This window comes from Lemur catta, chromosome Y (genome assembly GCF_020740605.2).
Source record: "Lemur catta isolate mLemCat1 chromosome Y, mLemCat1.pri, whole genome shotgun sequence".
Classification (NCBI taxonomy): domain Eukaryota; kingdom Metazoa; phylum Chordata; class Mammalia; order Primates; family Lemuridae; genus Lemur; species Lemur catta.
Genome location: NC_059156.1, coordinates 3,520,301 through 3,536,959, shown reverse-complemented (window position 1 = coordinate 3,536,959; position 16,659 = coordinate 3,520,301). Strand labels below are relative to the sequence as shown.

The following is a 16,659-nucleotide window of genomic DNA, read 5'->3' as shown; positions in this document are numbered from 1 at the left end:
GGCCCCTGGTCAGGATCCTGTCTAGCCTCCTGTCTGGCCTTTTGGGTTCCTCTCAAGTCCAGTACCCACTTCCCAGCCTGTCCCCCATCCAAGTCTCCAGAGGGTCTTTCTACATCCAGAGCTGACTGTTCACAGCCTCCCATGTTCACAGCCTTTCTTGGATCCCCAGCGCCCCCAGGATAAAGTCCAGCCCCTCAGCTTCACTTTCAAGGACATGAGTGGTTTCTCCTTTTCCAGCCTTCCTGCGCAGGACTCCCATGACCTTGTCCTTCTAGACACAATCAGTGCTGCTATTTTCCCTCCTGCAATTTCGTGCCTTCATGCCTTTGCTTAAGCTGTTCCTCCTACTAGGTATGCCATTCCCCTTCAGACCCACTTCCTCCCTGAGGCCTTTCCTGACCTCCTGATCCTCAGTGGTGTCTGCTTCCCCCACCAGCCTGGTAACTCCCTGAGGGCAGGCCCACTTGGACTCAACTCTGGATCCCCAGTACAGCTTGGTGCAGGGTCCAGTCCATGGGAGCCCTTGGGAACCTTTGGGAATGAATTAAAGTTCTTCTTCCCCTCATCTTCCAAGTTTGTCTTTATCCTCTGAGGCTCAGCCCCCCACGTCTTCTTGGAGACCCTATTACCTAACAAGTGTCTCTCTGCATCCCACCTCACCTTCTGTGCCTCCACAGATGCTGAGGTCTGGCCTGTCCTTTTTCACCATCTGGAGGCCTTGAGGATGGGGGAAAAGAAGCTCAGGTCAGGTCCTCTTTTTGTCCCTAGCACTGCCAATCCTGGGCCTGTGGCACTTGGTGGCCTCAGGGACATGCTGAACTGATTTGAACCTGTGATAACTCCTGATCATGTTCTTGGCTCCAGTAGTTGTTTTCAGGGACGTCCTCCTGATTCACTCCATCTCCTTCCCCTACCCAGTCATGGTAGCTCCTTCTAGTGGCTCCAGGACATTTTCTTGGTTCAGGTTCAACTTGGGGCCTCAGTAAAAGGACACATAGACCTACCCAGTGCCCTTGACACTCAGTTCCCCTAGGGTGGTTCCTGTCTCCCCCTGAGACCAGGGCATTCCATATTCTGTGTCTCCCCTCACTGCCCATCCCTGCCACCTTTCTCAAAGATCTCACCTCCTCCAGATCCTCTAGCAGCATCTAGGGCAGCTTGGATGCCAGAGAAGGGGATCAGGCACCAGAATGCCTTAATTTATAAGCTCCCAGCACCACCTGGGTCTGGAGGTGGGGTGGTATATGATGGGGTGGGAGGTGGCTGAGATTCAGGTTTATAGGCAAGGACGTCTGGGTGGCTAGTGGGGTGGGGGACTTGACCTAATGAGCATTTATTAAGCTGAAGCTATTGTATGAGTCTACAAAGAAGAATTCCCCACCAGGGGAAGTTCCTCATGGGGGAGGGGATGGGAGGGCAAGACCAGAAAATTGGAGAACATCAAAATACAGAGTCTGGAATTTGGGGTCTAGGGTGTGGAAATTGGCTCCTGGAATCATCCTTCTTGTACCTGGGGCAGGATTCTAGATCTGGATCTTGCTTCTGGATCTGGGTCCTGAATTTTGAGTTTGAGGGTCTCAAGTTTGGTATTAGAGACCTGAAGTCTGGAATGTGGATTTTGAAGTCTGAATTCTGGGGACTGGGGTCTGGAATTTGGATCCTGGAGTCAGGTCTTTTTGTAACAGGTCTTGGGCTTGGATTCTGAATCTTGGAGTCCAGAGTAGGAGTCTAGAATCTGGTGTTTGCAATCTGAGAGTTGAGGTTGGGAACCTTTGCACCTGCTGTGTGAAGTTTGGGGCCTAGAGTACAAATGATAGGTTTTGGATATTGAATTTTGGGGTCTGAATTCTAGAGTCTGGATCTAGACTCTGAGATTTCATGGGTAGACTTGGAGTGTGAAGTCTGAATAGCACATTTAAGGGGCTGGACTGAGAGACAGGAGCCTGGCATTCATGACTCTGAGATTGCTAGAATCTTGACTCTAGACTGTGAATCTAGAGACTGGGTGCCTGAGGTGTCTCCATTCTGGATCCTGCAGTCTTAATTCTGGGTTCTGAAGCTTGAAATCTGGATTCTGCATTCCAGAGACTGGAAATCATCACTAAGATGATCCAAGGCTTTGGGTACTTGAGGTTGGCTTCTTATAGCTCAGAACTCCACAGAGCCCCAAGCAATTGTCTAGAGTCTATCCTGACTTAACTAATGAGGAGGTCCAGAGAGCAGAAGGGACTGACTTCAAGTCATCCAGTGAAGGGATGGGAGCTATTATAAGACGGTCTCTCCCCGTGTCTGGAAAGCCATCACCTTTATGAGAAGGAGCTGCATAAGTGGGGCTCATCCATTCCAGATTTATAGGCCCTCAAAATTTCTAGAATATCAGACTTTCAGTTCTAGAGCCATGGGCCCTAAGGATTCTGGCAGTCCTTGGCCAGTCTGGAACCTGAGATGTTTGAATAGTCTAGAACCACAGATCTCCACACACATTGTAACCCTGGAGCCTCCAACTTTCTGGAGTCCCATGACCTTCAGGCATTCTAGAACTTTGGGTCTCCAATCTACAAACCCAGACCTGTGGACATTCTGGATCCCTAGGCTGGAAGGTATTCTAGAACTCCTTTGTCCTTTTGTTTCCCCACAAATTCATGCGTTAAGTCCAAATTTGGGCCTCCTGCTGGGCCATAGCTTCAGTTGAGCAGCCCCTATTTATGGAACGTTGGCTACAGGTCACTCTCAGGGGCTGGGTGCTGTCCCTGCATTATCTTGTTTATGTTCCTCACAGCCCTGTGAGATGGTTATTACAGCTTCCTCTTTAATACGGAGGAAACTGAGGCCCAGAGAGGGGGGACAGGCAGCACAGGAAAAAGGCATGCAGAAGGCAAGTGGCCAAGGGGGAGAGGAATCCTGTGTTCTGACTCCAGGAACACCTGGTTGGCCCGTTCGCACCCACCCCTGGGACCACCTGCCCCTTTTGGAGCGCGGTGGTGCTGAGGGGCCGGAGGTGACCCACTGGGGCAACAATGACAGCTTCCCCGGTGCCAGGCCTGTGCTGAGCACTCTCCATCACGATCGCCCGCGCTCCTCCTACTAACCCACGCAGGCAGGTCCCGATGGGGGCACCGATTGAGCGGCCACCATGCGGACCTGGGCGCACACCCAGTCTGCGCAAGAGCTCCTTGGGAGGGCGCCTGGCCCCGCCCCTGACGCCTTTGCGTCAGCACCCCGCCCCCTCTCCGCCCCCGCCCACTCTGGCCCGCTCAGACCTGTGCGATCAATCAATCGATCCATCGATGTCCACCCGGACACCTCCCACTGCGGTCTGAGTCCCTCTTTCTGTCGCGCCACCCCCCCTCCCCTCGCCGTTCCTCTTCCCCTCGTGACAATACTCCCTGGGAGTCTTTGTTTTACCAACTCCTGTGGTTCAGTCACCAACCACGTAAGTCGCCTCCGTCTGACCCTGAACTCCAGGCTCTGGCAGCCACTTGCGCCTGGGCTCCCCTCCGCCTCAATGTCCCTAGGCCCTTCTCGCTTACCATGTCTTCACTCATTTCTCTTTCCCCAAACTCTCTCATCTTCCTATGCTCCCCATCTCAAGGACGGCGTAACAGTCCACCCAGTCAAGCGGCCAGATTCCCCCAGGCACCGTCCTCGCCCCTTCCCTCCCCTTATCCCCTACCTCCCATCTGTTCCCAGCCTTGTCCCTTCTGCCTCTGTCTCTCTCTGCTCCATGTCCTCCACTCTCTGGCTCTAGCTCAGACGTTCTCCTTGCTCCCTGGACCCTCACTCCAGCCTGCTCCCTGTCCTCCCACTGTCACTCCTGTTGGTCTCTCTCTGCTCAGAGCTCTCCCCGCACCTCCCCACCTCTCTGGTTGTCCGATGCTTATCTGTGAAAGGGTCTTCGGCTGGGGTGGGGTGGAAAGGGGCGGGACCTCGCAGGGGTTGGATGAGGTAATCCCATGGAGCAGGTGTGTAAATCATAAAATTAGGCTGATGCTTGAAAGACCAGTTAACACAGCACATGATTCAGACATGGACTCTGGAGGCAGGTGGCCTGGGTTCGGATCCTGCCTCTGCTATGTAGTACTGTGCGCCCTTGCGCAAGTCACTTAACCTCACTGTACTTCAGTTCCCTAATCTATAACATGGGAATAATAACCGCCTCTGCCTTTTCTGTAGCAGTGTTTTGAGGTGTTAATGCCCAAAATCTGTGCCTGGCACTTAGTGCTGAGTAATCCTGGGCCATTATTATCAGTCCTGTTTCCTCTAGGAACAGGATCCTGGGGAAGGGTGGTCAGATGGGGTCCTTCTCAGATGACACAGAGCAGCGGCGGATCGGGACTGGAAGAAACCATGTTTCCCTATCTCCCAGGTGTGGCACCTTTATCTGAGTCCCTGAAACCCCATTATCAAGACCCCTGTTTTACAGATGGGGAAACTGAGGCCCATATTTGAAGGATAGCTTTGCTGAATATAGTATGATTGGATGGAAGATTTTTTCTTTCAGCACTTTGACAATGTTGTCCTGCTCCCTCCTGGCCTGTATGGTTGCTGTGAAGAAGTCTGTTAGCAGACAGTTTGGACCTACTTTCTATGTTTTCTGCTCCTTTTCTCTTCCTGCTTTTAGGGACCTCTTTTTATCCTTGGCCATGGAGAATTTATTATATGCCTGGGGGTAGTCTTACTTGGGTCGTATCTGTTTGGTGTTCCCTGCCCTTCCTGTACCTGGATATTTATCTCTTCCTCAAGTCTTGGAAAAATTTCTGTTATTAGTTCTTGGAATAAGCTTTCCACCCCTTATTCTTGCTCAGCTCTTTTTGAATACCAATAATGTTTAGATTTTGTCTTTGGAGGTAATTATATCTTGTTGTGACTTTTGTTCCCTTTCCTTTTTCTCCTCTTGTTGTGTATTTTCAAATAGCCTGTGTTCAAGCTTACTGATTCTTTCCTATGTCTGATCCATTCTCTTGTTGAGAGCCTCTCAAACTAATGAATTTTTGTGTCCAGCAAATGTTTCTCAGTTCTAAGATTTCTGTTTGGTTTTTTAAGGTTTCAGGTTTAAATTTTAATTTAATTTTTTTGAGACAGTCTCACTTTGTTACCCAGGCTACATCATCACAGCTGACTGCAACTTCAAACTCCTGAGCTCAGTTGATCCCCCTGCCTAGCTTCTCAAGTAGCTGGGATACAGGTATGCACCACCACACCTGGCTAATTCTATCTTTTTGAAGAAATGGGGTTCGCTCTTGCTCAGCCTGGTCTTGAACTCCTGCCCTGAAGTGCTCCTCCCCACTCTGCTCTCAAAGTACTAACATTACAGACCTGAACAACTGTGCCTGGTACTTGTTTATTTATTTATTTATTTTTATTATTTCAATGTCATTGTTAAATTTTTGAAATGAATTTGTGAAATGATTTTTTGTGTTGTTCTGGAGATCCCTGAGTTTCCTTAAAACAAATACAAAGAATTGTTGGGCAGAGAGTTCACATATGGCTGTCTCATTAGAGTCAGTCACTGGTGTCTTGCTTTGTCTGTTTGCGGGAGGACATGGTTCCCTGTTCCTGTTGCTCCTTGTGGATGTACATCTGTGTATTGGCATTGAAGGATTAGTTATTTATTGCAGTATTGTCTGGCTTGTTTTGGTTTTTATTGGATGTGTTTCCTTAGAGATTGATTCTGCGTAATTTTCCTGATGATTTTTTCTTTCCCCCTCCCTGATGTCACTGTGCCTTTTTCAGCGCTAGATGGCGACTTATGCCCAGGTTTGCTCTGTGCTGGTAAACAATCAGAGTGTCCCTGTCTTGAATGAGGGTGGTCCCAAAGGGGATGTCCCGGTCGTGTAGGAAGGCTGGGAATGAGCTTTTGCTCAGGGGACCTGTGGAATGAACCTTCCACAGCATGGTGCTGCTGAACAGCCCCTCTGATTTGGCAACTCCTTTGGCCGAGTTACAGAGTGGAGTGCCCAGGGTTGAGAATGCTAGTCCCACCTCCTCCCTTCCTCTGTGGCTGTGCTCAGCCATAGCTCTGCCTTCAGGCCCTCCCAGTGCTTCCTGTGGGTTGTGGCAGGGACAGAGCTCCTGCCAGGGAACCCAAGATGGTGGGGAAGTCGGTTGTCCAGCTTGATCCTACACTTTTCAGTATAGAAACTGTGAGTTGAGAAAACTTTTCCATGTACCTGGTGCTGGGAAGGCTGGGGGAGATTGTCAGTATGGAAGTCTGATTTGTTACCACCTACTCACAAGTTTCTTTTTTGGGTTTTGTTTGTTTGTTTGTTTGCTTGTTTCATTTTGTGGCCCTGGGTACTATCTCATCCTCATATTTGAGTTCTGGAATATTGGTGGAGATAATCTTGGCACTGTATATCTGTTTTCTATTTTCCGTGGGAGGGAGTGAAGCCAGGTTGTTTCCACATTGCTGTTTGTTTAGGAAACAAAAATTTCCATAGCATTCTTGCCTTGTGTTTATTTATGTAGAGTTTTGTCTAAGAACATCCTGCCTCGTTTCTATTTTATACAAATATTCCTCTACATTTTCTTGCTGTGTCTCCTGTGTATTTGTGTCTATTAAGACACAATTACAATTGGTCTCTAATTGTGTCTTCCCTAAGTGTCTCAGTTTTTATGATGTCACTCCCTTTGTGGTTGTGGGTCTCTCTCTTTCGCTCTACTCCTCATCATGTCTGTTTCTCCATCTCTGCATTTCCTCTCTCTCTGCCTTTTTCTGGCTTCTCCATTGTGTTGTGCTGGAGAGCATGGAAACGTGTCAGGCTGCCTGAGTGCAAGCATGTGGCTCAGACATGGGACTTACCCTCCTTGAGCCTCACTTTCTGCACCTAGATAGTCGGGAAGATGGTCCTGTTGGCTTTAGAGGGTTGTGACTGTTGGGTGATGTCTGTGCAGTTCTAGCACAGTGCTTGGTTCCCAGCCTGCTGGTTTCGGAGCTGAGGACGAGGAGGCAAGTTAGTGCCTAGGCAACCACATCACCATCGCCATTCCCATTGCCACCCCAGCTACACCCCCATGTCCTAACTTATCTCCAGTTACAATTCCATCCTTTGTCCCAAGGACGGGGAAATGGGGCTCAAGGAGCAACTCAGGTGATATCACTCACTGTCTGAGAGGCTGAGCTGGGACTTGGACCCAGAGCTGAATCAGTCTCTCCATTACAACACCTTTGCTCTCCTTACTGGGTCCTCTTTTCTGGGTTCCAGTCATTACCTCTAGGCTAGGTATCCATAGCTGGGTCACCCACCCTTTCCTGAGTAGAGCCTTCTTTTCCACAGTGCCAACCTAGAGCTGCCCACAGAACAGCCAGCCTAGCCCACCTTCCCTGTGCAGGCCTGCCCAGGGAGCCAAGGCCATGCCTCTGTCCAGAGCCACCCACTGAGGTGGGCCACACCTCTGGCTGAGGCTATGCCCTGTGAGCAGAGGCCATGCCACAGCTGCTGCACACAGACCCTACGGTTCCCCTAGCCTCTCCCTCTCCCCATCTAGGCCCCATATCTGGAACCTAGGCCATGGCCCATGAGCTGAGGCCTTGCCCCCTAGGCAGAGGCCACCCGCTGTTTCAGGCCCACCAACAGCACCAAGGTCACTCCCCAGTCCTAGCTGTGCTTGGAGCCCCCACTCAAGCTTAGAGGGTCCAGGCCCACTACTTAGGTCATTGTTCCAAAGTGAGCCTGCAGTGTGCATGCACCAGGATGCCCTTGCCAAGTAAGACTTCGTTGTTGAGGATGGGCAGGTTGGAAGTGTGGGCTGCAGTCCTTGCCATTCATGTGGGAGTAGCTGTGGCTGAGTTTCACTAGGCCTTCTGGGGGCAGAGTTGGGGGAGTGTGTGAGTGAGTGAGTTGTGTGTGTCTGCCCTGCTCCCCAAGTCAAAGCAAAGGGACCTGCTACGGTGGCTAGGAGGGTGGGGCTCAGGAGTGGGACCACAGACCCTTCTCTGGACCTTAACTCCTGCCTCCTCTGCTGCTTTCCCAGAAACAAGTCAGGTGCCCATAGCTCTCATTCACATGCCCCTTTCCTCCTCCAGCCTGGTCCACCTGGTCCTTTGGAGAGTTCCCAGCCCTCTTCCATATATGGGGGCAAACACAGCAGGTACCATAAACATACACTCCAGAAACACACCCACACACACACACACACACACACCCACACACACACACACACACACACACACAGTCTGACATACACACAGCTGCACACAATTGCAGCTCAATCAGTGACAGTCACATTTGCAGAGGGGCCTCACTCAGCTTTGTCCACACATCACAGGGACATACACAGATGAAGCAACTCATCCAGTGGGAGATATAGACACACAGGTGTGCAGCCAGTTGCAGTCAGAGACACAACCTCACACTACAGTTCCTCACATTCATATTCAGAGACCTATGAAACAGAGGATGACAGACTCCATAGGCGAAGTCTAGCGGGTTCCACCTGTGATCCTGGTGTTGGCATCTGGGGTGAGGATGGGCCTGCAAGTATGTTGGGGGACCGGTACAGAGGGAATGTCTATTCTTTCTTTTTTTCTTTTTTTCCTGGTCCCTGAAGGAGACACTTGGCAGGATTCTCACTCTTGGCTGAGATCCTGGCTGTGGTGGCCTTATATCACACCCAGCCTGGGCTGTCCCACCTGGGACAGCAGACACAGTGGAGTGGAGGGTGATCAGGGCAGCAACTCCCAGCCATACTCCCCAAGCAGCCCTGCTCACTGCTGCTTAGACAGCGCCCAGGACAAGAGTAGGAGCCATGACCCGGGAAGAAAACCCCTGACCTGAGCCAGGACACACCCCCAGACCCCTCCACTGACAGTTTCCTTTGCCCTTCTACAGTTGTTATCTCTGTCCCTTCTTCAATTCTTTGTTTCCCCTCATTCTTCTGTCTATGTGTCTCTGTGCTGCTGCAGGTGTGTGCTTTTGTGTCTCTTAATGGCTTCTCCTCTCTCTGCCTGGTGTCTGTCACTTTGCTTCTTTATGTCTATAGTGGTTTCCTCCTCATTCTCTGTAGTCTTCATGAGCAGAGTTTTGACTCAGTTGTACTTCTTAGTCCATGGAATATTGAGGCAGCAGTTCATGGGCAGGCCCGTGTGTTGATTTTTTCTTCATTCACTCATTCATTCGTTGACTCACACCTTCAGTAACTAGCTTATTTGGTTTCATTGGCACACCTTGGTCCCACCCCCCTCCCCAGAGTGTTTAGGACAATCTCTTACGTGCTTATGCTCTAGTGGAGTGAGCATTTGTGGGATGCACTTTAGTTGATGTGTGGGTATTACATTAGAGATCTCATCCCGTGTTCCTACGCCTGTCTCAGGCTAGGTCGTAGGGTCCACCTCACTGTGTTGTGCCTGCAGCTCCTGCTCAGTGCTCTGTGCAGTTCACCCCCAAGATGTCATTGTCTACTCTCCCAGGGGGGACCCTACCCCTTCTCTGTCTTCATACCACACAAATAACACAGCCACCCACCTCCTATGTGTGTCTTTGCAGAAGCTGTGTGAGAGGATATGATCAGAAATTGTTAGTATGCCCTGGGCTGGAATAGGGTGGGTGGAGGGGACAAGATTGCCCAGTTGCAGAAGCAGTGGGACACGCCTGTTGCTTTGGCATCCTTTCCCCCTTCCCCTGACTCCACACCTCAGGACACAGGTCATCAGGGCTGGGACGTTCTAGCTTCAGCCACATGAGTCTGAAACTTCCAGATGCTTCCTGTCTGGAAGATGACACCAGCATTTGAAGAACATTTGAGTTTACTGATGTCAGGGGTCAGTGCAGGGCATTCAGGGGTTGGCTGCCATGGTGTCCCTGATCCACTGCACATATGGCAGCACTTCAGTGTAACAGGTGGGGAAATTGGGCTTGATTCATGGAGTTTTGTTCCACAGTGTGATTGCTTGTAGAATAGTATTGCAGATTAGTGGCTCCCCTGAGTAACTCTGGGAGCAGAAGGAAGAGAGAATGAAAAAGGTCAGCAGGGCCTAGGTTCTGCCTTGGAGGCCTAGTTGTCAGACCTCGGGTCTCCAGAGCCCCCTTCCAGAACAAGGTAGGCAGGGCTTCCAACTTGAGGGGTTCCTTGAGTCCTAGACAATGAGGACAGGACTTCTGGGTCCAGCTCCTGTGCAGGGGGCAGGGTCCGGAGGATAGTCCATGAACAAGGTCAGCAGGGGAAGGAGCAGGACTCTCTGAAAGACCCCTTCCCACAGGGCTCATGGCAGAGACCACTTCTCTAGGAATCTTTCTCTTAGTAGACACCCTCCTTTGCAGGGCACTGGGGAACCTTTGGATCACTGTGAGCAGGGATGGGGCGAGGTCAGTTCTCAGATTCTGGGGCCAGGAGGGAATGGAGTGGAGGGGGCATAAGGCTGGCTCACCTGGCACGAGCTCATGGTGCCTTTCCAGTCCCCAGCACACACCATGGGGTTTTTCGGCATCTTGCAAAGGATTCTAGCACATGTGTTATTGGACAGGACTCTGAGTTCCAAACACAGCAAATCATCTGGCCTCTTGGCTACGGGTAATGGGGAAATAGGGCTGTGGCCAATCCCACCTAGCTCCTCTGCCCCTCCTGCCTGTGACCCAGGAGGGCAGGCCACTATCCCCCTCCTTTCTCAGGCTCAGGAGTCCATGCCCAGGCCTCTCTGCCATCAGACTCAGGGGTCCCCACACCCAGTGCCCTCCTCCCTCGGACCCAGGTGTCTCAGATGAACTAGGTGGTTGGCCCTGGGGTACGTCTCTTTGGGTTGCCTCTGGCCCAGGCAGAGGTGTAGCATATGCACCCCAGTCTGGGTTCATGGGAGGGGCAGTTCTAGCACTTTCACATACGTGGTCTGTGATCCTGGCAGGCTGCTTCAAGTGGACCAGCATTAAGTTGTGACTGAAGTCACTCCAAGGTTGCATGACATCATTTAGGAGGCTCAGGTTGAACTGGGGATGTGGATAGCTGTGTGTAGCTTGGATCCACTGGTACTTATCAGAAAGACTGTTGTGGTGGACCCATGTCATACAGGCTGGGGAGAGAAGGATGCAGAGGTGGGGGTGGAGAAGGGGCAGGGAGGTGGGGCAGAGCAGCAAGGGGGAGGGGAGGATAAACAGGGGAGGCGGGAGACACGCATCCCCTCCCTGGAGAATCAGACAGTGAGAGAGGAAGGTGGGGTCACGTGGTTGTAAAAGAGAGAAAGACAGCAAGGGATGGAGCAAGGAAGGAATCAAAACATAAAGCAAGTGATGAAGGCAGACAGGGAACAGTGAGAAACAACAGCAGGAGGAAAAAAGAGACAGGCTGAGAAAGAGGAAAGGCAAAGGCAGTGAGAAACACACAGGGAAGGAGTGAGGAACATCCAGTGAGAGCGAGTGAGGACCAGCACTGAGGAACCCCAACATATAATTGCCACATTGAAGACTGATCTGTGGAGGAGAATGACAAAGGACCCCTGGAATCCCAGGAAGCAAACCAGCAGGGCTAAGTCTGCTGAGAACAGTGAGAGAGAACACTTCATGAGGCAGGAGTGGCCAAGAGTGTGAGAGGCTGCTGAGAGGTGAACTAAGACAAGTGTGGGGAGAAAAGTTCTTTGAAGGTTCATGTTCTGTTTGAAAAGTTCTGTAACAATCCAATATGAGTATTCATTTGTTAACGACAGTGCTTTCCTATCTTTTTAACCCAGTCTGTAAAGCATGATGTCACCTCTGCAAAGAACCAGGTGACATTCCTTAGGACATCAAGATAACCTCTGCAAGGCTATGCAAAGAGCTAAAGTGCTGATAGGTGCCTGCTCCTTGCAAATTGTCATGGACAAAGAACATCTTCTGGATAAATAGCTGCATGCCAAGTGCCAGAAGCTGTGCCAGTTGCTCCAGTAGAGAAGCCACAATTACCATAACAGCACTTGCAGTCGGAACCACAACCTGACTATTGTAAATCCGCCGTGATTTCCCCATGACTCAGGTACCTTCTTCACAGGCTATTTAGGCAACTGTCAGAATCAGCGCCTCTTCACTTTCCAAGTCACCAGTGGTGACTCGTCCCTTCAGGGGTGGGGAGTGGCTTTGGGTTCACTCACTTAATGAAGAAGTTTCCCCCAGGTTTGTCCAACCACAAAAGCCCTCACCCCACATGGCAGGAGCCAGTTGCTGAGGACATCTATTCCAATGACACATTTAGGAATGGGGGAATAACACTAGCACGTCTGCAGAACCGCTGAGCCCCCTGTGAGGACTTGGGCCACAACTCCTGCAGTCCTCTAATATCCAGAAGCCCCTACCTTAAACAGGAGAAACAAAGGGATTTAGAGTATCCAAGTACATGTGCTAACTCAAAATCCAATATTAAGCAGCACAGTGGAAGGATGAATATCTCCCATTCTCCAGTGAATGCCTGTCTCTTTAGGGAAGACCTGGAAGAAAACTACAGCATACACTTGAAGCCACGTCATAGGGAACTTCTGAAGGAGGATCTGGGATCCTCTGCAACCAACCTACCTCAGGTCTGTGACTCAGCTTCATGAGAGACCGTGATTCCCCACTGTGATGATTTGGTTGGGCAGACTGAGGATGGGAACCAATTCTCTGGCATTCCTCAACATTCCTCCACTTGGGAGGTAGCCTCCATGTCCCCTCCCTTTGAAACTGTGCAGACTTCTGAGAGCTTAAAGCAATTAAAGAATACAATGAAAGTGACTTCATGCCAGATTCTAGGCCTAGATCCTAAGACACTGGCAGTTTCCACTTCCTGTGTCTTGGAATACTCCCTTTGGGGAAGCCAGGAGCTATATGAAAAGTACAACTACCCTGAGGTCAGTGTGCTGTGAGGAAGACAGAACTAGCCACATGGGAGGACTGCATTCAGGGAGCACTGTCCACCAGCCCCGGCTACTGCAGCCATCTCAGCCCAGCCACCATCTGACTACAGCTACCTGAGAGACCCCGAGCAAGAACTTCCCACATTCACACCCACTGACAATCAAAAACCAGAAAATAACAAGTACTGGTGAGCATGTAGAGAAGTTAGAACCTTGGTGCATTGCTGGTGGGAATGTAAAATGGTGCAGCTGCTGTGGAAGACAGTATGGTGATTCCTCGAAAAATTAAAAACATAGAATTCCCATATGATTGAGCAATTCCACATCTGGGTATGTACTCAAAAGAATTGAAAGCAGGGACTTGAACAGATATGTGTACACCTGTGTTCACAGAAGCATTATTTGCAATAACCAAATGGTGAAACAACCCAACTGTCCATTGATGGATGAATGGATTTATCCATTCAGCAAAATGTGGTATATGCATATAATGGAATATTATTCAGCCTTATAAAGGAAAGAAATTCTGACACATGCTACATCACAGATGAATCTTGAAGACATTATGCTAAATGAAATAAGCCAGTCACAAAAAGACAAATGTTGTATTATTCCACTTATAGGAGGTACCTAGAATAGGCAAATTCATAGACACAGAAAATAGAATGGTGGTTGCCAGAAGTGAGGGGAGGGGGAATGGAAAGTTAGTGTTTAATGGATATAGAGCTTTACTCTTGGAAAATGAAAAGAGTTCTGTAGATGGATTGTGCTAATGATTGCACTACACTGTAAATGTAACTAATGCTACAGAACGGTACACTTAAATATGGTTAAAGTAGTCAATTTTGTGTCATATGTCTTTTACAAAAAAGAAAAAAAACTATCCACAGAGCTGTTCAGGATAATGATTGTTGTTTTAATTGACTAAGTTTTGGGGTGATTTGTTATACAAAAATAGATAACTGGAACAAGACCTAAATTACTGCTACTAAATAGATCCAGCATAGACTATTCACCTATTTCATTTCTAAGGCTACTGTGACCAATTAACCACTCCCAAATATCCTGTGGTTCAAACACTTTGATTACTACTTAGTCCTAACTACCCATGAAAGTCATTAGCCAACCTGGTCTTTCACCCTCCTTGGGATCCCTTCCTCTGCACTGCCCCGGGGAAGTCCTGAAAACTTAGCCTCCACTTATGGTGGGCCACCACTGCGGGCCAGCTGACCGAGCCAGCAGCTGCTGAAATGTGTCCTGAAAAATCTTACCCAAATGTCACATCTGGATCCTGTGCCAGCTCCAGGCCAAGCCTTTATCTGGGTCTCCATGCCTATCTCTTCACAGAAAAGGAAACAAAGGGAGAGAATATTGAGTGCTTTTGTTATGGTCTGAGATGCGAGAAGAGACCACCTAAAGACTGAATTGAGCCAAATCAGGAGTCTTTATTAGCTGGCCAAAGGCGGCAGCACAGAGAGCAGCCTTGAACCTTTGAAGCAGAAAGCTTTTATCGTGGGTGAAAAATCACTGGGGCAGAGCAAGCATGATTATAGGGGCAAAAAGAAGAATTACATCACTCTCGTGTCCTGGTGCAACAGGATCTGGGCAGTTTAGGGCTTGGTCACGCAGAACATGGGTGTTGTATTCCCACACTTGGGCACTGTCTTTAGCAAGCAGTTTTACAGAAGCCAGATAGCAGGTTAATGATTTTTCAGTGAGAAACTCACACTCTTAGCTTTTGTGCCTTACACAAGATAAAATTTGATTATACGACCTGCAACTTGCTAGTCTTGGGGAAGCTCTGAATCCTCAAGTAAATATGAAGGTGTTGCCCACATCTCTATGTTTAAAGCAGCTGCCATGCCTTCTGTTTGGCAAGAGCATTCAGCATGCAGAAGACTGTCAAAGGGTTTATTTTTATTATGTTAAACTGTGCTGTGTTTTCAGTGATCCCAGTGGCCTGGCAATGTGATTCAAGGGAGCCAGCTGGGACCACTGTACCATCTGGTCAGATTTGGTGGGAACATGGATGCCAGAAATATGTAGAACTCAGAACCCAAACTTCACGGGGACTTATATTATCTTCTCTCTCTCTCTCTCTTTTTTTTTTTTTTTTTTTTGAGACAGTCTCACTTTGTTACCCCTGGCTAGAGTGCAGTGATGTCATGGTAGCTCACTGCAACCTCAGACCCCTGGGCTAAAGTGATCCTCCTGCTTCAGTCTCTTTAGTAGCTGGTACTAGAGGTGTGTGCTATGATGCCTGGCTAATTTTTGTATTTTTAGTAGAGATGGGGTCTCACTCTTGCTCAGGTTGATCTTGGACTCCTGAGCTCAAGCAATCCTCCTGCCTCAGCCTCCCAGAGTGCTAAGATTATAGGCATGAGCCACTGCACCCAGCCTACTATCTTCTCATTTCTTAAGATTTATTATTATTATTTTATTTTAGGGACAGGATCTCACTGTGTTGCCTAGGCTGATCTCAAATTCCTGGCCTCAAAGGATCCTCTCACCTCAACCTACCAAATAGCTGGGATTACAGGCATGAGCTATCATGCCCAAATTTCAAGATTTACTATTTCTTACATGCCAACTTTCTTTATTTACTAATCTCATGAAAAATGTCAGTCATTTCTTTTGGCATACTTCGCAAATGATCAAAGATAAAACCTAAACGCAGGTGGATTAGACCATAAACTATTAAGAGGAGAAAGACAGAAGGTAAAAAAAACAAAGGAGAGAAACCAAAAGCAAGCCAAATAAAAATGAATTTAGATATAAACAAATAATGGATCACAAAGCACCTTCCTTCCAAGAAGAGAAAAAAGCAATAGAAATTTTATCAGTTATGTAAACCATCATGCTTCAGCTCTTCTGCTAATGAATAAGAAATGGGGGTGGCAGGAAGACACAGGATTTAATGTTTGGAAATTTCTATTGAGTGTGAGTTAATTTCCTTGATTTCTCCTTGGATGTGAAGCAGCCTCAGAGTAAATGTTTCTAAGTGTGAACTAAAATAAAATTTTAAGGTTTGCCCTCCCCACCGGCTGATCCCCTCATGGCCAAAGAAATAGCCTAAAACTAAATTGCCTGCCAGGAGAAGGGAGGTGAGACATACCTCATCATGTCCCACTCCCTTCTTGGGGACATCCTTTGTAACCCACTGACAGGCCTAAGGGTATGCAAGACAGACCTGCAGGGCCTCAATTTACACAAATCTATGTCCGGTGGCTCATGTCTGATAAACAGCAACTGTGTTGAAACATTCCAAGCCTTTAGACAAAGCTTCATGTCTTTAATCAATTACAAGTCAAAGAGTCTTTAAACCTACCTATAACCTGTAAGCTGCCTCTTCGAGATGGCCCACCTTTTCGGGCCAAACCAATGTATGTCTGCCATGGATTGATTTATGACTTTACCTGTAACCCCTGTCTCCCTGAAATGTATAAAACCAAACTGTGACCCAGCCACAGTGAGTCCACTTGCTCAAGGCCTCTTGGGCATGGCTCCCGGTCACGGCCCTCAAATTTGGCTCAGAGTAAATCTCTTTAAAATTATTTTACAGAATTTGTCTTTTCTTCTGTTGACAAGATTGGCACCCAGATGCAGGGCTCAGGGAAGACTCAGGATCACCAAAGGAGCAGCCCAAACTCAGCACCAGGTACCGGCATGGCCCTTTTGGGCCCTCTGACTCCGAGCTTCTCCTTTGGCGGAACTGGTAAGTCCTCCTGAGCTCCAGACCTCCTGTTTTTTGGTTTATGGTCTTGGTTTATTCTGAGCTGGTTCTTTTACTAAGAATCGTTGCTTGGGATCCTAGATAAGTGAGAGACTGAGTTCCTGAGCTCCGAAGAAAAGGGGGATCTTAATCTCCT

The 16,659-nt window shown here is 48.8% G+C and overlaps 1 protein-coding gene across 2 annotated transcripts in view; it reads right to left on the bottom strand.

The window, feature by feature from the left end:
• The window catches only part of LOC123629050 (F-box-like/WD repeat-containing protein TBL1X), a 1,209,717-nt gene that overhangs the window by 471,442 nt on the left and 721,616 nt on the right, over window positions 1-16,659 (bottom strand). The window lies entirely within an intron of this gene.